Source organism: Lygodium microphyllum, chromosome 29 (genome assembly GCF_053477565.2).
Source record: "Lygodium microphyllum isolate KBCC chromosome 29, Lygodium_microphyllum_v1.1.10, whole genome shotgun sequence".
Taxonomy (NCBI): Eukaryota; Viridiplantae; Streptophyta; class Polypodiopsida; order Schizaeales; family Lygodiaceae; genus Lygodium; species Lygodium microphyllum.
Genome location: NC_141163.1, coordinates 69,029,118 through 69,053,293, shown reverse-complemented (window position 1 = coordinate 69,053,293; position 24,176 = coordinate 69,029,118). Strand labels below are relative to the sequence as shown.

General features: G+C 40.6%; 1 pseudogene; it reads right to left on the bottom strand.

Annotated features, from left to right (window-relative positions):
- Window positions 1-1,818: 1,818 nt before the first annotated feature.
- On the bottom strand, window positions 1,819-2,641 carry LOC148010759 (V-type proton ATPase subunit B 2 pseudogene; annotated as a pseudogene).
- Between the last annotated feature and the right edge of the window lie 21,535 nt (window positions 2,642-24,176).

Below are 24,176 nucleotides of genomic sequence, written 5' to 3'. Positions count from 1 at the left end.
AGAGCTCCAAGATAGAATGGAAACTATCTTTTCCTTAGTCCTAGGCTTGAGCATAGGGCCAAGATGTGCTCCCAACGAGAGATCATAGATATAGTGGGAGCTATCTTGCTCCCAATGCTAAGCATGGGTATAGAGCTAGGCTGAGCTCACAAAGAGAGATCCAACATAGAGTGGCAACTATCTTGTCCCCATTTCTAGGCTTGAGCATATACTAAAGAATAGACCCAAAGAGGTCTCCAAGACAAATTTGAAACTATCTTTCCCTTAAAGCCCTGATGAGAGAGTAGAATTACATTGGTGTTCTCTAAAGTCTCTTGCCCTTTGTGCCAAGCTTGAGCACAAGCCCAAGCTCTACTCCCAAAGAGTGGGAACAATCTTGGCCTTAGAATGCAAGCATTGTCACACAGAAATTTGCGCGGGGGTTCGTGAAAGTTGCTCTTTGCAACGACGCTTTGTGATGGGAGAACTCAACATAAAATAACTAACCAAAATAGTTTTAGATTCAAGACGAATGAAAAAACAAATTGCTGATTAAAGATATAGTCAAGATACAGGTTCAAATGACTCTTGGATATGATCAAAAGATCTCCGGGAAGATAAGGTCAAAATCTCAAACTGAGAGAAACCAGAAGAAGGTGGAATGTCAAGTTTTGAGGAAAGATTTTCAAGGAAGGCGAGAAGCACCAAGCTCGAGCCCAAAAGACACTTCAAAGAACTTGATGACGATCTTCAAAAGTAGGAGAGAAGCTTAAAGCTCAACTCAAACCACCTTCATAAGCAACTTGATAACGGAAACTTCAATGTAGGTGAGGGGCTTAAAGCTCAACCTCAAGCCTTCTCTCCCAAATTCGATGGCAAGATCTTCGAAGAGGGCGAGGGATACAAGCTCTACCTCAAGCGTCTCTCTCTTGATTTTGATACTCTCCCAAGCTCTCCTAGTCCTCCTTTTATAGTCTTTTCCTCTTCCTCTCACGTTGTGCCTTTTCATTATCCCAAAAAGCCTAAGGCTTTTTAGCTTTAAAAACATTAAGATTTATGTTTTTAAACACTGAACATGTCGTTTCTTCTCATCGTTTAAAGCTTTTGTAATAAGCTTTTTCACCACCCCTCCTCAACCATGTCTGCATAATGTTTTAAATATTCTTCTATTGATTGGTTAACTATACTTGGCGGGGGGTAAGCCTTAGCTAAATACAGAGGAGCAATTATTGATGCATCCACCAATAGCTTCTCCAACTATAGCACTTGCAATTGCCATGTTGACAATAATATCAACAGAATAACGATTGAGCTGCATCCTTTGAAGCATGCGTGAATAGTCTCTTATATGATTCTCAATCTCATGTGAAATACTTTGGTTAAAGGCCTTCAACTTGCTTCTAGAGACCGTTTGTCCTTATGATAATTGAGTTTTACGATGCCATGCGATCTAGTGCGATAAGATTGAGAATACGCCATGACTAGCACCAGCAATGGCTCATAGAATACGCCATTATCCTCCTAATAGTGCCGCCACAGCAAAACGCCGTCTACTTCGACAACAGAATTGTGTTTATGCCATTTTCCCTACACAATACCGTCAAGTCACTATAATTGCTTGTCTATGATCTATGCTGTCGCCATTATCATTACTGCGCAGAATGTGGTTTGCCGCCTTGCGTTGACCTTCAGTGGTGATGCCGTTATGGTTGCCATTAAGCTCTATCAATCAGTAGCCATATTGGCGCGTAATTAACCAATCATCACGATCCATAGTCGCCATTTTATCTACCAGAATGTACATAGGCGCCATTGCCAATATCTAGAGTACTTAGTTCTTCACGGCATTATGTGGCACAGGAATTCTGACGTCTTCCACCAATTATCCAAAAGATTTTTGAGGCTCTGCAATAGATGCAGTTCAAGTATCTGCTGACATTGCATCCTCTGCAGTCGTATATCCAGCAGCCAGCTCCAACGAAGTCCTTTTTGCCTCACGCTTTCTTGCGCGCTCCTCAGTGAAGCAGAAGTGTTCGGCAAAGAATATCCCAGAACCTCGTTGATCTTCTTCAAGACTGCTTTTAGTTCCTCTCCAACGACAGCCTTCATCGCACATCCTTCCTAATTGCATAGTTAGCATAGAGTTGATTTGAAACATCTGCATGGTCTTTTCTTTTCATCCCCTGCCCAATAGCACTCTTCATCAATCGTGAAAGAGATGGAAGAACATTGATTGGATGATAAATGTAACCTATCGATCAATGTAAATTTAACCCTCAATACTATACCCAGTCAAATCAAGAATTGGATGAGTAATATCATTGTTTGGCATGGCCAAAATGGGAATTTGTGTAATGGATCTTTTTCTCCCTTGGATTCTTCCAGCACACTAATAAATTATAGCCAAGTCAGTATACATATAACCAGGATATCCACGACGACCAAGAACTTCCCCTCATGTTGTAGAGACCTCTCGTACAAGCACATGCTTGCCAAAATCATATGCTAGATACTCAGCTATTGTGAGGGCAATCCTAAGAGTAATAATATGATCAATGGTAGGATCATTTGCCAAATTCAAGAATAAAGTAACTCTCTCCATCGAACCATTTTCTTCAAAATCATGTTTGAAAAATTGAGCAGTCTCCATGTTCACTCTCATGGCTTCCTATGTGTGCTTTGAAGTTCATAGGAACTGGAGCTTCTAAGATCCAAGATAGACATATTCATGTACCAACCTTCCTTGGCCTATTGTTCTTGTAGTTGCACACACTTTCAGCACACCTACAAGAATTACCCTATCTAGATCAACACCCTCCTCTAGTATTTCACTATAGAGCTTGATTACCATATGGAAGGGGCCATGCATGGCATATCCAATCATTATGCCCTATGATACAATGCTTTGACTTGGCATCTTATCAGACTCTTCATGTGCTTTTTGTAGTCTAGAACACTTGACATACATGTCCTCTTTTTCTTGAAGAAATACTCACTGACGATGTAGAACTTACAACCTTTTCCTTTAATCCTTGAGACTTCAAACGGATTCCTTCATGTGAACCTGTTTTTCCATGCAATGTGCCCTATCAAGAATATGCTTTGGAAGAGAACTTTGTGTCTAATCATTCATGTGGTTCGCAAATTAAAATCCATACAATGCAATCAATCAATTGATGCTTCCACACAAAAAAATTATGAATGCACTAAAGAAAATGTGCCTAGCCTAACTACATGTGCTCGTGCATCATGCAAAAACGTAAACATAAAGACACACACAATGGAAAATAAAATCCTAATGACACTGGCTAATGAGTTCAAAATCCTGGCGAAAAACTCCATGCTCAAATTTGTAGTGGTGGACGTGCAACATCACGACATCCACCCCCTCCAAACCTGCACATCGTCTAGCCGTGTGCCAACTTCTTTACCACTTGTAGCATTGTTCCTACCAGGATCATATGGGAAATCATCTAGGTAATATGACAAGTTCGTAAGTTGACATAGATTATCACAGCATTCTCTTGGATCATATGGACGAAGAAAATTATGTATGTTTTCATAGATCATCACTGCATTGAGATCTTCTTTCATTGGTTGACCATCAAACAATCCGATGACTCCAAATTCTCTTTCCTTATTCAATGGAACAAATCTTGTTTGAGCCTTGACCACATTGACGTTTATATCCATATCCATACCGTAAATGGCATAAACATTTGCAAATCCTTATCACTATCCAAAGGTAATTTAACCTTCTTGTCAAATGTCTCATATTTTGTCTGTACTCTGGCTTCTTTGCTACAACCTGTAAAATTCAACATTTGTTGTAAATACCCTTGTAAACACGCATTTTTCTATGTATAAACAGTACCCAACTCTTTTGACTGACAAAAATAGCCATATCTTTTTCAGAATGCATATAAATAGCCCAACAATGAGTCTCACAACTTATTTGAGTTGTAAATCCTATTTGTTGCTGTAAATTGACACTCTACATATCTTTTATTGAAATATTCAAGCAAATAACACTTTTTGCTAAGAATTCTCAGCATCCAAATTTTCTTGCAGCATGAAATTAGCATTTTCACAATTCTTTGCCAGAGAATTGACCTGTAAGACATATGATAACTCTTGATTTTCAGTTTTCAACAATGCTGAAAGATCCTCCATAGTATACGAGCATGACAACCCATCATAAAGACCATCAGTAGTCTTTTCATTAGAATTTTTCTCCTCAATCTTCTTCAAGTCAGTAGTTGTCTCAATGTCAAAAAGCAGCTTGAATCTACGTTGCTTTTTCGGCTTCGAATCTGTTGTCTTCAGGCCTTTCTGATATTCTTGTACTTTTAGCTTCTGAACATCAGTCATACTCTATTCTGGTCCTGAAGAAGAAGGCTAAGAAACTAGATCATCATCTCTTCTCTGCTTCTCCTCAACAAGTGCTTCGACTCCCCCATCTTGGAAGATTTTGTAGGGCTAGATAAAGTTGGGGCTGAAACTGGAGCTGGACTAAGAAGCTGTCGCTCCCTTCTAATCATCTTGTTTTGTAGGTCTTTTAAGTTCCTTAATATCTCCTCTATAATATCTTCAACAGTCGGTTTTGCAGTTGGTCTGACAACCGCATCCGGAATAGGCATAGGCATAGGCATAGACACAAGCTGAGAAATAAGAGAAGTAGTGGATTTTGCAACATAAGAAATAGGAGAAGTCGTGGTAAGAGAAGAAATCACTGATGGTAACTACATCCTGTTCTTCAAGCGAGCCTTCCATCTTTACCTCTTTGTAAGTGTAGAAACTTCATCGATAGCATCCTACCAATCTGTCTTCAATCCCATAGGCTACATACGCTCTTCAAGAAGCTCTCCCAACTCTCCCAATTTGTATGCTTGAGTATAAGAAATCACATGCTTGCTTTGTAGTGGCTCTATATATGATCATTGGGTGTTACAATTAGAAACAACATTGCTATGTCACTACAAGGGAATGGGGCAATAGCGACGCCGATAAGCGATGGCGGATATCGGCGTCGCTATAGGCGTCGCTATTGGCGTCGCTATATGCGTCATAGCGACGCCAATTGCGACGCCGCAGGGAAAAAAAGCGCGGCCGAAACCAGAGCGTCGTTTTCATTTTCTTTTCTTCGCCTTTTGAGAGCGAGAGCGAGGGAGAGAGCGAGAGAGAGAGCCAAGGCTTTGTGAGAGAAGAGGAGAAAGAGACTTGCTGCCGCCGCCGCCGCCACCGTCGTTGTTCGCGAAGGAGAGGAGGAGCCCTCGTTGCAAAGAGAAGCCGCCCACGCTTGCCATATCTCATTGGTGAGTCTCCCTCTCTCTTTCTTTTACTTGTTGAAGGTTTAAATCGTTCTCTTTTGTTTGTTTAGGAGAGGAAATGAAAGAGAAGGAGAGGGAGAGGGAGAGGGAGGGAGAGAAAGAGAGGGAGAGGGAGAGAAAGAGAGGGAGAGTGCATTCTCTCTCTCTCTCTCCCTTTTGCTTGTTTAATGTTTAAATTACTTTCTTCTTTGCTTGTTTAGGAGAGGAAACGAGAGAGTAAGAGAGAAAGAGAGGGAGAGGGAGAGGGAGAGGGAAAGAAAGAGAAAGAGAAATAGAGGGAGAGGGAGAGGGAGAGGGAGGGGGAGGAAATAGGAGAGGGAGAGAAAGAGAAAGAGAGGGAGAAGGAGGGAGAGTGCATTCTCTCTCTCCCTCCCTCTCCCTTTTGCTTGTTTAATGTTTGAATCACTTTATTTTTTGCTTGTTTAGGAGAGGAAATGAGAGAGAAAGAGAGTGAGAGGGAGAGGAAGGGGAAGGAAATGAGAGAGGGATAGAACGAGAAAGAGAGGGAGAGTGCATTGTATCTCTCCCTCTCCCTTTTGCTTGGAGGATGTTTAAATCACTTTATTTTTTGCTTGTTTAGGAAATGAGAGAGAAAGAGAGATAGAGAGGGAGAGGGAGAAAAAGAGAAAGAGAGGGAGAGGGAGAGGGAGAGGGAGGGGGAGGGGGAGGGGAAGGAAATGAGAGAGGGAGAGAAAGAGAGAGGGGGAGGGAGAGGGAGAAAGAGGGAGGGAGAGGGAGAGGGAGGGGGAGGGAGGAAATGAGAGAGGGAGAGAAAGAGAACGAGAGGGAGAGGGAGAGGGTGAGAGAAAGAGAGGAAGAGAGGGAGAGGGAGAGAAAGAGAGGGAGAGGGAAGGGAAGGAAATTTAAGATAATATACGTATTGATAATGGTATGCAATGTGCTTTGCATACGGCCACGTACTTCATCAAAATGAACCCAAAATTATTGTTATAGAAGAAGAAACCCTTAAATTGAGTATAGGATAATTTCTCTCAGGTCTTATGACTATGAGTAGAATTGATTGAAATAAATTTTATTACTATAGTTATAAAATTTCATAGATGGCGCGCATTAATTTTAAAATGGATTACTTATACTCAAAGCCGAGATATAACAAAAAATTATCTACCGGGACAAACAAATCGTTGAGCATGATACAAGGCCCAAATATAACATCGGAAAATCTCTCGACTACTATATACAATGCAAGGTTTATGGTCAACTTGCAACTTGACGTACATCTCCATAAAGCTATCCATTTAAGCCTCGTTTGCTGTAATGTAGATAAGATGGCAAACGAAGAAGGTCCTATTGTTCAAGACCGCGAGTCGTATCTTAATCAACGTGTCCCATGTCCTTGCTCTCAATGCAAGTTGGCAATTAGACGAAAACGCCGATTGTCTATAGAACACGTACGACGATTTGGCGAGTTTCAATCTGAGATCATTGATCAGGCGATTGCAGACTTTCAGCAAACGGTAATTTGAAGTTAGCATTTTTCATGCATTGTACTCTCAAGCTAATTGAAAAACATACACAATAAGATTGGGTCTTGTTGGCAAATTTTGTATCCAGGGGGGTGATGTCTCGACCCAAGGGGGAGTGCACCTTTTGCGGCCAATTAGAAGAGTTCGTAGACGTGCGATGGATGGATTGCAGGAGCCAATCGACCACTCGCAAGGCCCATCTATACCATCAATGCCAGAGGAGACAGACAACCTTCCCGACTTGCCTACAATCTTGGAGCCTGAGATGGAGGCAATGATCGATGCATTGATTCCCATGGATGTTGAGACATCTGACCCGCTTAGAGAGGAAGCATCCATACCATTATATGATGGGTGCCGAGTATCTCGGTTGAAGACATTGCTTGCACTCTTAAGTGTGCAAGCAAAATACGGTTGGAGCGATACGAGTGTGACTGAGTTATTCAGGTACCTTGCACACAGACTTCATTGTTTTTTTTTAAAACAGTATTATTGCAAACATGGATGGATTTTTCAAGGTGTTTTATGATTTTTTCAGGTTATTGAAATATCATATATTGCCACCTGCAAACACCATGCCTGAGTCTCGTGATGATGCACGACATGTTTTACGAAAGCTTGGCATGGACTACAATAACATCCATGCGTGTATCAACGACTGCATATTGTTTCGAGATGAATACGAGACTATGGAGACATGTCCAAAGTGTGGTTCTCACAGGTATCGACAGGACTTGCAAGGGCAGACCATCCCTCAAAAAGTCCTCAGACACTTTCCGCTCATCCCCCGCATAAACCACATGTTTCGCACGTCTGCCATGGCAAGCTTGACAACGTGGCATGTGCAGAATAGGTCCACGGATGGAGTGCAAAGAATATCAGCAAATTCGCGCGCATGGAGCCACATTGACTCTACCTTCCCAGGCTTTGCGCGAGATCCAAGGAATCTTCGGCTCGGTCTCGCCATGGATGGTGTGAACCCATTCGGTCTGCGCTCGACTTCTTACAGTGTGTGGCCTAAAGTGCTTGTCAACTACAACATTCCTCCATGGCTTTCTATGAAGAAAGGACATCTCATCCTTAGCTTGCTCGTCCCGGGCCGCTACAAAGTAAAAAATATGGACGTGTATCTTCGTCCATTAGTCGATGAGCTTAAGATTTTGTGGGAGGAGGGGGTCACGGTGCAAGATATGAGCAGGCGCGATGGTCGGCGGTCAGCCAACATTCAAGCCATTCTCATATGGACGATGCATGACTTTCCGGGATTGGGAGAGTGCTCAGGTGAGCAGACCTTTGTTCTCGCCGGTAATATCTATATTTTATTTCATTCAATCAAGTATTCACTAGGTCGTGGATCGCCTTGCAGGTCTCGTTACCTCAGGTTATCATGCATGTCCATTGTGTGGACCACAGTTAGACTTCCGAAGGTCACGAACCATGAAGAAGATGGTATATCAAGGACACGCCGCTTTCTTGCCGGAGAATCATGAACTCAGGGAAGGTTTTCTTGGACGACCTCCAGCACGTATGAACGCTGCAAGCTGGTACGAGCTGAAAACGGTAAACCCGGATTCACATCCAAATGGAATGCGACGGTTCTCAGTTTTCTACGAGTTGCCATATTGGACCCACTTACAGGTCAACCACTTGTTGGATCCCATGCATATTTTCAAAAATGTGGGCAACTTGCTATGGGACCACATCACAAGAAAGAGAGACACTATAGGGTCACGAATGGATTTAAAGGAGGTAGGTAAGATGGAGGCGCTTTGGCCGCAGTCGAGTGCTGAAGGGGGAGTGCAGCTTCCTCGCGCTCCCTGGGTTTTGTCTACCAAAGAAGAGCGCATTGTGAAGCAAGTAATCAAGTCTATCCGCACTCCGACGGGTATGATGCGTTCTCTCAGGTCCGCATTTTCTAAAGATGACCCGATTTCTGGGCTAAAATCCCATGATTGGCATAAGATATGTCAGGTTTGTGAACAGAATGGATTTTAATTAGCGTGGACATTTCGAAATTTGAAAAGTGACCATTATTCTTAATGCTTTCTCATTTGTGGCAGTTTGTCCTACCGATCGCGATCGCGGGATGCCTAACTCTAGAAATTCGCGGGGCCATTTACAAGCTGTCGACTTTGGTGCAATGGATCTCACAGAAAGAGATTAAGACGTCCTCTATTGAATCCGCAAGGCGGGGAGCAGTTGACATGGTCTGTCTCTTTGAGAAATACCTACCCACTAGCATGCTCACGATACAAGTTCACCTTCTTGTGCATCTTGTGGATGAAGTGGAGATTGCTGGACCTGTCCATACGCGATGGATGTTCTTCTTGGAGCGCTTCATGAAAAGCCTGAAAGGCTTTGTGCGACAACGAGCTCGTCCGGAAGGTAGCATGGCGGAGGGTTGGTTGGTGTCAGAGGCGTTAGTGCATATCTCACAATGGCTACCAACGGTGGAACCAGACAATGAAATGCTATGGACGCTGAAGGACGATGACAGGCTGACTGGAGATGTGGTGGTTGGAAATGGGGTAGAAAAAAGAATGGATGCCTCAATGGAAGAGAAGGTGAATCGCTTTTGTATGTTGCACCATGCCTCCATGGAGACGTGGCTCGCCAAGTACCAGATTGTAAGGCAAGATCGAGAGGAAGCGCGAGCTGAATTCCAACGCAGTATGCGTCACCGACCGATTCGATATGCCGAAGGCATGGAGGAGATGCCGCGGTTTATGTCAACACGATGGTTGCATGGAGCCTTGACCGCAGCATCCAGCGAAGGGACAGAGGTCTCAATGGAGGAGTGGGTGTTCTCGAGGGGATGTAGTCCAAAGGTAATGAGGGGTTTAGAATGTGTCGTATCTAAATTTGCTTGCTACATCTAATTTGAGTGTTTCAATGTGCAGTACAAAATGTATAGTGCAACGTGGTCGCGCGGACGGCATTTTCAGGTGGAGCGTATTGACAAAATGCGCTCCACAATGGACTGTGGTGTCATGGCAAGGTTTGAGCAAGAGAGCCGGCGACGAGCAACGGATCCGAACACGGTTGTGGATGAGATGGAGTATTTTGGAAATTTGCATAGTATTATTACGGTGGATTACCGTAGCTTCTCCATGATAATATTCGACGTGCAGTGGTTGAAAGTGGTACTTGGAGGAGCTGGCGCAACAGTTCGACGAGGTCCATCTGGATTTCTCGAAATAGATTCCGAAAAAAAATGGATGGATTTGCGCGACACCTTTGTGTTGCCGGCCCATTGTGAACAGGTACAACTAGGCATTTGCTTGCTAATTGTAATACGACATGGTTTATGTCACAATGGTTTGAAGACGGTTTGTAAGTGTTTGTGAACAGGTAATCTTCTATCCAAATCCCCGACAACCTCGATGGTGGTATGTTATACCTTCAACTCCTCGAGGTGCGAGAGTATACGATCAAAGCGATGTTCCAGGCATAGATGAAGAAAATATGCAAATAGAGGGATCGAAATTACAAGGGGTGGAGGCCACCGCAAGCTTGGAGCCCGCATCGGCTAACAATGATGGAAATACAGAAGTCGTAGAATTTTTTGAGAACGAGGCAAACTCGTTCTTTTGTGGTGACATGTCTATCGACCTTCCAGTGTATGCAGAGTTGTGTCAGGAGATTAACATGGGACCATAGAATACTTCATTCTTGGAGAATTGTATTACTCAATTCGTTGTTTAGATCTTCCATAAAGGTAGATAAGATATGCATTTTAAGAGGGGTTTTTCAAAAATGATTTATATTAATGTGCTTTATATAGTTTAAATTGATTATTCTAACATTATTTTTTATCTGTGCAGGTATCGACATTTTCAGGATGAGTCGAGGGATGAGCGATGAGGAGTTTCAGGAGATGATGGCAGGTATGTCTCCAAATCAGCTCGCGAGATTCAGAGAGATAGCAGATCAGGAGCTGTCTCGTTCTTCATCAGGGCACTCTGCTAGATCAGCTTCAGCGCGATCAGATGCTTCAGCTTCGAGCAGACGATCTCGACGCTCGCGACTTGGGCCAGAGGGAGGGACTGCGACTGTAGGAGGATCAGGGGGGTGCTGCTGTGGAGACACGGACGCGGTGTCTCCATCTCGTCGTTCAGCTGGAGCTCGGTCACCTCCAGGATTTGTCACACCTGTGGGGACGTCCACTCCAGTTACTCCGGCTTTTGCGCAGCCGTCGGCAGATGTCACGCCTTTTGGTGGCACTCCTTTTGGTGGCACCCCCTCTGGTGGCACTCCTTTTGGTGGCACACCCTCTGGTGGCACCCCTTTGAGTGGCACTCCGGGAGAGGGTACCCCCGTCAGTACACCGGATGTTCAGGGGTCTCCTGGATATGCCCAGGAGCGTGGACGGAGATGGGAGAGGGCCCATACAAGGCACACTCCTAGGGATTATGGATACCTAGTGGATGGCAGATCAGGAGCCATCATCATGAATGATGAGGGGAGGAGGGTGATGGCTCGCATGAGGGAGTTGTGCCAACAAGTTTTTCAGCACAACGTCCTGGATCATTGGAGGAATATACCGGAGGGGAGCAAGGAGTACATAGTAGCATCCTTGCACGAGGAGTTCCCGGTGCCAGCCGCAGTGGATAGATTCTCTACGGGCTGGATGATGGATTGCATGCGTGCATACATGTCACATAGACGATCCGACGCACGCAAGGCAATCAAGAGTGGGGCTCCAAAGCCCGAGTGGTTAGATGCAGACGGAGTTCCCGGTGCTAGCCGCAGTGGATAGATTCTCTACGGGCTGGATGATGGATTGCATGCGTGCATACATGTCACATAGACGATCCGACGCACGCAAGGCAATCAAGAGTGGGGCTCCAAAGCCCGAGTGGTTAGATGCAGACGACTGGCACCGACTGAGGGAGGAGGCTACAAATTCGCCAGGACGTTGGAGTCAGCAGCGGGAGGCGGCGAGGGCACAAATCGAGGCCAGATCGGTACATCATCTTGGGAGTGGCGGCCACAGGATATATTTGGAGGACTTTGTAAGTTTCTCTTTTGTTTTGCTTATTTGTTTTTTTGAGATATTCTTTGTACTGACAATCATGTTTCTAACAGTTAGCATTTTGTTTTCTTTGCAGCACTCCATTACAAATCGCGATCCGCAAGGCCTTGAGACTCGATATGCGGAGAGGCACGGTCTCAGATCATTGATCGACCGATTGTATAGACGTGGCGGCCCAGTAAGTCACTCATCTTTCTTGTCCGTAGTTACCATGAGATATTTGAATGCATTATTGTATGGTGGATTGATATGTTGTTTCTTTTTCTGCAGAATCTGTTTGATGCTCCTTTACAGCGGGAAGAGCTTTCAGGGGACGACGATTCGTAGCTCGCCCTTGGATCCTTAGAGCTCACGTACCTTTAGTTTTTAGTCGCCCGATCTATGTAGACATTTTCTATGTATTAGTGATATTGTTTTATGATTGTACCAATCGCATTTTATGCGATATCATGTATTTATTTCATCCATCAGTTTTATGGTTTCAGTATACATTCTTTTTGTTTGCAAACGCTTTGTATGCAGCAGTGCAAGAACTATTTTGTATGGCTCTCATACAACACACAGTGCTATATGTGGCAGGGCAGCTTGCTGCCCTGCCACAAATTTTTTTTTTCTCTGTTACCGTCGCTATTTGCGTCACAAATTTACTGCACGCGTCGCTATTGTCGTCGCTATCAGCGTCGCAAATTCTCTGCAACCGTCGCTATATGCATCGCTATTTACGTCGCAAATGCGACGCATATAGCAACGGTTATAGTGACGATTCTATGGCGTTGTCAATAACGACGCTTTTTGCGACGACGGGGGCAAATTTTGTTGTTTGTATTTTCGTCGCTTTAAACGTCGCTATAAGGTCTATATCTTGTAGTGTGTTGAAATTGACCATAAATTCTAAGTGTATCCAAGCATTACAAAGAGACTCTTATAAAAGTATACACATACCAAGAAATTGCTCAAAAAGAAACGAAGAATATATATCTTTATGACATGCTAAATGCATAATATGTTGTAGTATTACATCTCTACCACAAAGTCTTTTGGTCTTTGCAAACCCACCTTTATTTATTCAAGCTATTTAAAGTATGTATCTATGCTATGAACAAAAGATAAAAGGCTAGACACGCATTTGCATTTAGGTATATAGAGACTTGTATATAAATGTCTTTAATGCATGGACTTGTAAACTTACCTCTATACACATATACACAACTATAATGTATATACATATTCTTTGTTTGTATCCTTGAGTGCAAGAAATCATATGCTAACTTTGCATGATATATGTTCCTTTAGTGTTACAATTAGAACTACCACTGCTATGCTAAAATGGACCAAAAATAAAGGTTACATATGAAATGCACCATAAAGACTAACTATATCTAAGCATTAGAAAGAAACTCTCTATGCTAATAAAAAATAAGCCTTTCTCCAAGAAAGCTAACTAAAATGAAGCTTTCTTCTTTTTGAGCATTTATTTGTATACTCAATAGGTGAAGTAAAATGTGAGACTATAGTTTGTTTTGGATATTGTACTAAGAACTTTGCACCATAAAGTTAGATATGAGCCATTCTAATTTCAAATATAAAACACACATAAAAAAACTATGAAGTTACAAAAAGAGTCTCGATGCCAATACAAAGAACTTTTCCAAGAGGCCTAGCCAAAATGAAGCTTTCCTTTCTTGGAGGAATCATTAGAAAAATTCTCATCCTCCAACACAACATGAACATGTGAAATAGGTTCTACTACTATTGTTTGACTTGGTGATAGAACGTGAGATGCAATAGTCTTTTCTATCCTTCTTGCACCTAAAATTGTAGAAAATCACAATTAAAAAAATAGGTACATTTAACAATTGATAAAGATCATTTCATTCCAAAATAATAATAGCTAGCCTAACATCCATAAACCATTTAGTAGATATTGTTAAAGCTTAGTGTAGTGTCATCAAGCAACCCATGCCCTTAAATTCATACTTTGGCCACCCGCTTTGGTATCCTATTAATATGAGATCATAAGAACCTCTTATCCTAGTCATCCTCACTTATGTGTACTTGGAAACACTGAACATACTCACAATGTATGACCTCAATATAAAACCTGGAAGCATGATCTCTATATTGACGTCAAAGTATAACTACCTAATCACTCTTGTCAGTATTTTTCTTATAATATTATGTGTAGTTCTTTTTAATATTCAAAAGCTAGATAATAATCCCAACTTGGAGTAGACATCTACAAAAGTCAAGTTAATACTAAAATATGGAAAATTATCCACTACTATTAGAGAAGCATATGGTAACCAAACATAGCACAAACAACATTTGACATAAGTGCCAAGCAGTGACTTCACAAAGTCATCAAATTTCAATAGATATATCTTTTAGAAAAACAATACAAATAATTCAAGCTTATGAAGTATATCCTTGTATACATGTCTGCAAAAAGGTGATACATATAATTGAAACTTTTGAAGAACAACCTTGTATAAAATAATTTTTGTGACATTCATACCTTCTTTATTTTCATTTAATAAGACTTTCACACCACACAAGGATTTTACCCTTGAAAATACAACATATAGCTATCCATGTGTAAATATTGGTGCCTTTGAATAGAGACCAACAATGAAAAAATTTTGTTATTGTGACTTGCTGATTGTCATAGATGAACACCATTCAAACAAGAAACTATATTTGCTTCAAAGTAAATTGAAATTACAAAGTATTGAGAACAATAGTGATTCTACGAATGAAAACTCATTCTCATACATTTGCTCCTATTATTATCTCAATATCTATCACTTTTCTATTAAATAGCTTACATATCCCATTACAAATATATTTTTTCAGATTTAAGTTTCTAAGGAGAATACTCGAGGGGATTCACTATATATGTATCTCCTCTATATCATGTGCATTCAAGGCCTATTTCTAAATACCATTATCTGTGATTTTTTCTTGAATAAATTACAACCCTTTTGTATTCAATAAGTAGATAACCCTTTATATGACACCCTTTTGATATAAAAAATATAGAGATTTGACATTTTATTAGTCTCCTGTTTTGAATCCACATTATATGCACATATATTCATGAGTGACCCACTAGAGGGAGAATAATAGGTGAGTTTGTCTTTAGCAATAATAGATGAGGAGAAAATCTACCTCTAAGATCTAGTGTATTTAAGGTACTCTAGAGTGTACAAAAATGAGTTGTTATTTTATTCTATAGTTGAATTTACACTATAGTATTGGATAACCTCTCCTAGCATCAATTATAATCATGATGATTCAAAGTAGCCACCTCTATATTTTGCGATGCAAGTATAGTACACTTGCTAAAATATACTCAAAACTAATAGTGGATACTCCATTGTATGCACTATTAACAAAGGTATTGATAGAGTGACCTTTTGACACTATGCTAGATCGAACATGTAACTTATCATAATTTTCTATAAGACCCACTCCATCCCTTATCCCTTGAATCCAAATAATGAACTCCTTATTTTCACATTACTAACAATTGACATGCCAATAATTCTAAGAAGCCTTAACATCCTAACATATTGCCAAAAATGAGAGTAGCATAGTGTTGTGTTAAGAATATCCTCATGGGAGCCCTTGATCGCAATTGGTAATACTTGTCTAAAATCGCCTGCAAGTTAAGTGATTTTTCTACCGAATGCTTTAGTCCAACTCATAATTGTTAGCAATCATATGTGTCTTATGTACTTATCTCTTGCATGTGAGCCTTAATCTAAGTCAAACTAGGATATTAGGAGGTGCATTTCTTTTTGGGTACTTTTTGCCATTTTTAGGGATTTGACTATATTTAGGAATTTACTACTTTTTACCCATACATATAGGTGGAATTCCCTCCCACTATTATTATCCATAATTGATCCTTCGTGATCAACTATCCCTCCTCATTCTCTCATCCCCTTGCTACTATCTAGTCTCCACACTATCGCGTAGAGCTGCATGTTGGGGCTAATGGTTGTAGCCTTGCATCTTAAGCCATTGCATTCACATTGTTACTTCTTTCTTTTTTGTTTGCTCTTTGTCTCCTTGTTCTCTCCATGTTGACTTTCCTCTTTCCATTGCATACTCTCATATGGTATTAGAGTCATGCATGAGAGCTAGAGATCTCAAAGAGGAGCATGCTGTCTGGGATACAACTTGCCAGGTGTCATGGCCCACATGTTGCAAACCTTGCATTTGGAGTTAAACAGGGCAGAGTGGCCTATTTCTAACCCTCTAGGCTATGTTTACCAAATCATATTTCATGGGAGACCTCTATTAAGCTAGGAGTCACCATTACTCCACTCGAATGGCATCAAACAGGCTATAGGCGGCTACTCTAGTAGCTTCATGGTACCATATAGGCCCACATTCTAGAGGTAGCCCTCAATACACTTGTTGCAAAAGCAAGCCTTGTATTTCATGTATTCTTTATATCAAGGTATCCTCCTTTAGCTGGGCAGTACATTTGCAGCTTGGGTTGCACATGTTCTTTGTTGGGCAGCTTGTTTACGGGCAAATATAAAGGTTACTCTATTGTGTTACATAGTACTTAGTCATTCTTGACCATGCAACTTCTTTTTCGTACTAGTGACCTCTTTTTTAGGTTAATAGTAGTTCATATTTGCATTTATTTCCTGTGTACCATTTATGGGCAATTTTGGTACATTAGTAGCCCGTGGTTTGTTGACTACAACTATAGGTTGAAGACTTATTTTACTGTACATTTACTACTTATATCTTTTAGGACATTTATTTCATGCACTTCGACATCAATATCTAGCTACTTAGTTACTTATCATTTCTCTTTAGAAACTAGAAGGGAGGGGGGGGAGGGGAGCTAAAGAGCTTCAAAGGAGGCTATATGAGTCTCTTCCAACACTTCAGTTTAGGGTTTTTAATAGTAGGATTTTCAAGGTTAATATTATTCTAATGAGTTGTTAGCAGAGAAAGGTACAAGCGTAAAGATAAAAAGGAACAACAATCGTGACGGCACTTTGTTGGGTTGACAATGACATTGAGAGATAAAAGCTAGAGGAGAAAATGAGGTGTGTACACACACTTGTCTGTGCCTTTAGATGTTCTTATTATTTATTTAGGTTAAGGCTATGGGGCTTAAAGTTTAAGTTGATATAACATTTCTTTTATGATAGATCTATATTGGGATTCATAAAATCCTACACATACTTTTAAAAAACATATACTCAATATGAATAGCTCATGGGATTTACTATATGTATACCTACTATATCACATGCATTCAAGGCCTATTTATAAAGATCCTTACCTCTAAATTCTCCATAAATAAGTTACATCACTTTTCTACTCAATTGGTAAATATCTATTTTATATAGTATTCTCCTCTATGTAAAAAACTTGTAAAAATGTTACTTGAAAAATGCCTTACCTTGAACCCATGTAATATGCACGTATATTTATGAGTGCACCCCCCCCAGATGAATAGCAATTTGGTTCCTTCATTGTTTTAACATAATCTTAGCTAATACAATAACATGTCACGTAAATTATTACCTCTACTTTTTAAAGAAATTTTATATCTAGAAATAGATATGAGATTAAATTTTCCTATAGTGCCTTAGATATCATCATAAAATATTACAATGATATTTGTGCATATATAGATTACCATGCAATTGTATGTTTTGGAATTAAATGAATTCAATTGGATTCAAAGATTTAATTGAATAAGTTGTGAAATATTATCATTTGAAGAGGCACATTGACTAGTCATGTAAAACTATGAATCATAGATGCATTGACTTCACTTCTACATCGCACACACACATAGATGGCAAGCCCGACATTTATAGTATCATATGTGTGAGAAGAGGAGTAAGTTGCACAGCATGTAAGAGAGAGGAGAGACTTGCATTCCATGGTAGGGATTGAATATTTACGTAATTACATAAAAAATTATATAAATAGGGTATGTGATTACTATGTTAACATGATTAATTGATTTTTTACTACTCTAGAGCCCATAAAATATAACCGAAAAACTGGCTAACATCCTACTAGGAAAAGCAAAAAACCTATTAAGCTCTCTAGGCCTAATAAAAAGCCTAGTAGGCTTTGCATTTCTATATAAGGGCAAGATCAAGGACTTATAAGGTTTCACTTTTCAAGATCGGGGACCTATAGGACTTCATTCTACTCCTATCTCTAAGTACACACACACACACACACTCATGACTCCCTTTTTTAGGGTGTTACATATGAGTGATTGCGAGGGGTCCACCATGGCCCTTCTCGTTCACTCGCTCACTCACTCACTCACTCTCTCTCTCTCTCTCTCTCTCTCTCTCTCTCTCTCTCTCTCTCTCTCTCTCTCTCTCTCTCTCTCTCTCTCTCTCTCTCTCTCTCTCTCTCTCTCTCTCTCTCTCTCCCTTTGTGATCTACGTAGTAGGACAGTGCAGTATGACAGGCTAACCAATTGGCATATGCCATAATTTGAGCATATGCATGTCAGGAGGCAGTCATGCCCTACCATTTAGTGTAGATGTATGTGTGAGTATGCATATATACATGTATATACATGATAGAAGAGTCTTTCCGATTGGCATACATCGTGAATTAGGCACATGCATGCCATTAGGACTAAGGAGGTAGTCCTCTACCATCACTCATTTATGTTTGTATGTGCACTTTGTACACAGGTGCATGGCAAGGGGAGGATGTCGCTGATTGGCATGGATTATGTATATCATGAAGCGGTTCTCGCTTATCATGCATTACTTCTATGTGTTGTATATGTGTTGTCCTATCATTTGTAAGTTGTTGGACACATGGATTGGCATGTAATATATATTATACATATTCATGTCATGATACCTATCATGTGATGTTTATGCCTAGGGATAAATGGTGCTTGTCAAAGTCGACTTAACACTATATCTTGAGCTTTGCATAGAGGTGTCATTTTGATTATTACACCCTCCCTTCCATCTTAAGCATAGATGGGCTATTGGCCGTGGATGGCTAGTCTAACCCTTGCATGGTTGGCAACCTTGCACAGCTCATTGAGGCCACACACCCCTCATTTCAGGTTTGTGAGTAAAGAGAAGTGATTGTGCAACCACAAATTGCTTCCCTTTGTTTAGAAAAATAAAGGGACCATGCTTTAGGGGACATAATTGGTGCATTTTACATGTGTATTCTATGACATCTCATGTGCACATGTGGCTATGGTTAGGTGCATGCACCTAAAGTGTTTGTACATGTGAATATGTGTCCATGTGTAAGTATGAGTATGGGTCCTTTTTACACGTTGTCGGAGGGGTTTTTGTCGAAAGGTCAAATCCACCGAGGATTAAAAGTAGAAGGAAGTAGAGATAGGAGATGGAAGAGAAGATAGAGAATACCCAAGTGGTAAACACTACAAAGACAAATCACAATGAATTGAATCAATATGTATTGAAAGAACCTGGAATCTTTGCACTACTCAAAAGCAATCTCCAGGCATTAGATCTCCTGGAGCTTCTTCGTGTAGAACAAAATGTGCATAAAAATTAAAGCTCCTTCTCTGCTACTCGGAACCTGAATCTGATCGCTCCGTTGGCTCTGAAAGGGGGGGTAAAACCCTAGGACACTTGATCACGGATCTCCCAGATCACTCCTTCTTTTTCTTTCAGTTCAATCTGCAATTTTCAGCCTGTTTACAATGATTGTGAAGCACGTGATTTCATCAATCTGTCCCTCTTGTGAAAATCCCTTAATTGGCTGAAAAAGCAACTAGCTTTTTGCATGCCATCCTAATCTAGAAGCTTTTTTCTAACTTTTTCGGAATTTTACAATAAATAATATCAAAAATAGGCTAAAATTATCCAAAAATCTAGTATTTTTGAGTAATCCATGCAACTCACACTATTACTAATGGCTCAGATCACATTGACTCTCTAGATCAATAAAGAAGTTGGATGATGATACATTCCATACTTTTTCACACTGTGTCCTCATAACATCACGACATCCACCCCCTCTAAACCTGCACATCCTTCGGTATGTGCCAAAATCCTAGTTGTCACCAGATTCTGAGTCCTCCTCATCCTCTGTAACCATATCCTTTACTTCTTCATCTTTCATATCTTCCTGGCTAGCCCCTGTATCAGAACCACTATTTTCTTCCGATTCTGGAAACTCATATGTAGTAGATTCTCGCCTTTTGAATAATTTGATTATTTTCCCTGCGATCGAAAGTTTGATGGCTGTCCCATCCAGCTCATTTAATGCATAAATAGAATTATCAAACACCTATCTTACCACATAGGGTCCAAACCATCTTTTGGAAACTTTACACATGGCAGGTTATCTAAACTGCTATCGTAAACCAATACCCAATCCCCATCCTGTATGGTTCTTGGTCTTAGTCTATGTCTTTTGTCAAACGGTTTCTTGTTCTGTATCCTTGCTGCCCTTAACTTTGCAGTTGCTACCTCTATGTCTTCTGACTTTCTTTCCAACTATCTAATGTGTAAGGCCAACAACTCCTCTCGATTCAACTCCTCCTCCCAAGGTAACACACTCCATGTGACTGTCATCTCTTCTATCGGCATGATAGGTTTTTGACCATACATCAATTCTACAGGCATATATCTTGTAACAACACTATGAGTTGTTCTGTCAGCCCACAAAGCATAAGGGAGCAATCGTGGCCACTCTTTTACCTTCTCTCCACGTGCTTTTGCCAATGCCTTCACAATAGGTGGGTGACCTCTTTCACTTTTCCCATTTCCTTCAGGGTTATAGGCTAAAGTTAAAGCAAGCTTTATCCCGAACCGTGCAAAGAAATCATGAGCTTCATCTGCATCCAACCCACCCCTATCTGCTATAATTTTTCCCACACGGCCATACCGACAAAAGATCTCTTCTAAGAGAAAAGTACACACAGCATTTGTTGTCTTAGTACGTAAAGCTTTCCCTTCCACTTGATTAGTCAAGTCTTCACGGGCAAGCACAAGATATCTCATTTGCCAAAGAACTATAGGCATCGTGACTAAATCCATCACCCACTTAAAATGAAGAGACAATGGATATGTGGGTTGCAATCCATCCTGATGTCTCGCAGATGAATACATTTGACATGTCATACATGTTTTTACAATGTGAGCAACATCCTTATACATACCCTGCCACCAATATCTTTCTTTGATCTTTGTAAAAGTACCCCAAACACCTCTATGACCAGCCCACAAGCTTTCATGAAATTCTTGCATTACTTTTACTTGTGAAGCTCTGTCACCCAAAACTCGCAATGGCATACATTGTTTCTTTTTAGCATGTTTCCATAAGTATCCATCTTTTTAAAAAAAAACCCATACGCTTTCCTCTTGATTTTCTTAAACTCCTCATCTGACCATTCATCTCTCTTTGTTAATGTACCGAGGTATTGACCAATTCTCAGCCACTCTCCTGTATATTTCTATTCCAGAAACACTTCTACACAAGATACAAAACATCTAAAGTGTCTTCTCTTTGTTGTCCAAGCTTGTGTTAATGCTCTAGCAACACTTTGCATTGCTAAATTCACTCTTGCAACATCATTTTCAGCCATAAGAAAGTCATCTTCTTCCTCCTCATCCATCATCCCATCTTCATTCTCATAATGTGCTCGAGATAACATGTCAGCCCACTGGGTTATCTCTTCCTGCAATATGCTAAAATTCAAGGTTCAAATATTTGATGTATGCAATCCATGGGAGCATAGCAATGTCCAGAGTAGCACAACTAGTAATCATACCCGATACTAGCAAACAATCGGTCTCAATGACTACATGAGCACCCATAAAATACTCATCACATTTAAGGGTTGTCACAATTCCCCATAATTCTCTTTTAACCTGTGCATATCTTCTTTGTCGCTCAGTCAATACTTTAGCACCAAAGCAAATTGCATATCTTTGTCCTTCCTCATCATCTTGCCCAATTGCCCATCCAATCCTGATTGGGCTTGTATCAACAGTAATAATGATAGGCTTTCCATGTGAATAGTCAACCTTTCTCAATGTAGGAGCAAATTTTCAAAGTTGCTTCAATTTCTTCATTGCTTTCTGATGCTTCCTTTCCCAATGAAATTTCTAACCTTTCCTTACAATCTAATAAAGAGTATCGGCTACATGTGCAAAGTGAGGAATCCATATCAAATAGAACACACATGCACCCAAGAATCTATGCATCTCTAATACATTCGTGCATATATCTTGCATTCTATCAATCCCATCTATTTTTGTTGGTGATGGCCTTCGCCCATAAGGCCCACACATATGCCCAACAATCAAAACCTCTTCAACTCCAAAGATAGACTTTTGTCCAGAAAGAGTTAAATGCTCCTCTTCTAGACGTGTCAAAATCCTCTCACAATCCACAATATGGTCTGCAACAAACTGTCTGCATCCATGAGCGTCCATCCCTTTATTATTTTCATCCACTACACACCCTTTGATTGGAACATCATCCAAGAAGGGCATAGTCAATTGTGGTATAAAATCCGTGAGTACCCTATTCATAGCATTTTTCATGTGTGCCACCGAGTTTGTTGCACCCTGTGGGAGAGTACACATCCGTACTAACCCCAAAGGAGTCTTCATGGTTGTGATATCCCTGCTTTCAATTGCAAGGTGAAACTGATCATAACCCGAATAAAGATCGCCCAAAGAATAGATCGCTCTGCCTACAAAAGCCTCTACAAATTCATCAACCACAGGACCTACACCCACATTTCTTATGGTCACTTTATTGACCGGTTGGATGTCTTGAATAAATCTCAAAGCCCCATTCTTTTTTGGCACAGTAAACCAACGATTTGAGTATGGGGCTGAAGAAGACTCCAAGATCTTCATGCAAATCTTTTCATTTAGCAAAACCATCAGCTTTGGCAAGTAAGCTTTAGGCACTGGAATAGGCCTCAAGTTCCATGGTACATGTGGCACAGTAAATATGACCATAGGAGAGACAACATTTGGATCCACACAACCTATTTCACTTGGATGAAATGCAAATGCCTTCCCATGTCTAGCTAACATTCGCATAAAACAGTCTCTCTCAGCAGGCAAAAGAAACCCTTCTGCACCAACTTTCAATTCCTGCAATGTTTTAGATGTAAACTAATGACCTATATCTTTAGGATCCCGTAAGCTTGGCTGCCTTGACACTTTTTCATACATACCCTCACTCTCTGTGGAAGTGGCAAAGCAATTGGTTTCACCTTTTTGTCAACTCTCTTATACTTTGTCTCCACAAGTGCTTCAGCCCATTGTAATCCTTCCTACTGAGCAAACAATGCTATAACATCATACATATCCAAAGAACATACTGACAACACTCTATTTTCAGCCTCATTTTCTGCATGTATAGTGGCTGAAATTTCAGCCATAGTATCAGTAATATTCAGCCCATAAAAGATGCCTGAAATGCCATCATTTTCAGCTAGCAACCCCAATGCTCTTAGTTTCTTAGTAGCCCATTTCATAGACATGTGTTCAACCCTACATATAGCTTCCATAGGTTTAAACCAACATGAACTATTTGCTGTAAACTAAGAATTACCAATAGTAAATACATGCTTCATTTCATCAAGAGGCGAGTACACCCACTGAACAACACTACTGTAGCCCTGCATTACAGCAGTGCTTAATGAAAATCTAGGTCTTTGAATTCCCTTGCATTTGGAACCAAAGGAGACTCTCGAAGCGTATCCCGATTTCTAGGATGATTAACACAAACAGTAAGAAATTGGACTGCTTTTCTCCCATCCTTGCTTCTGACTCTTGCATAAGCAGAACCATCATCAAGCACCTTTGTTTCCATATGCACACATGTAATATAGGGCTATCCCAAAATCACTGCATATGAGGAATCATCTTGCGCAAAGAAGTGTTGCTCTTCCTGTACATCACCAATCGTCACTTTTACATTAGGACATGCAGCATAGAGCTCCCCTGAAGAATTATTTACAGCCCTCATTTGCCAACCATAATCAATGTCTACAGGCCATGCACCATTTTCATACAATCCCCACTCAATGACATTTATCTCAGACCCATGGTTAAGTAAAGCAACACAAGGAGTTTCACATTCCCCTATTTTCACTACCATTTCAATGGTAGCTCTAGCCCAATGATTTCTTGTGTAGTGACTTCAAGGAATAAATCCTAGAGTCTCTTCTCCATATTGTTGCATTTGCCTTACTCCACCATGCATATTTCTACAAGACAATGCATTTTCAGCCACTTTCTTCTCTTTTTCACATGCTGTCCATTGATTAGTAGCATCCTGCATAGATAATCCTGTACTTACTTCATA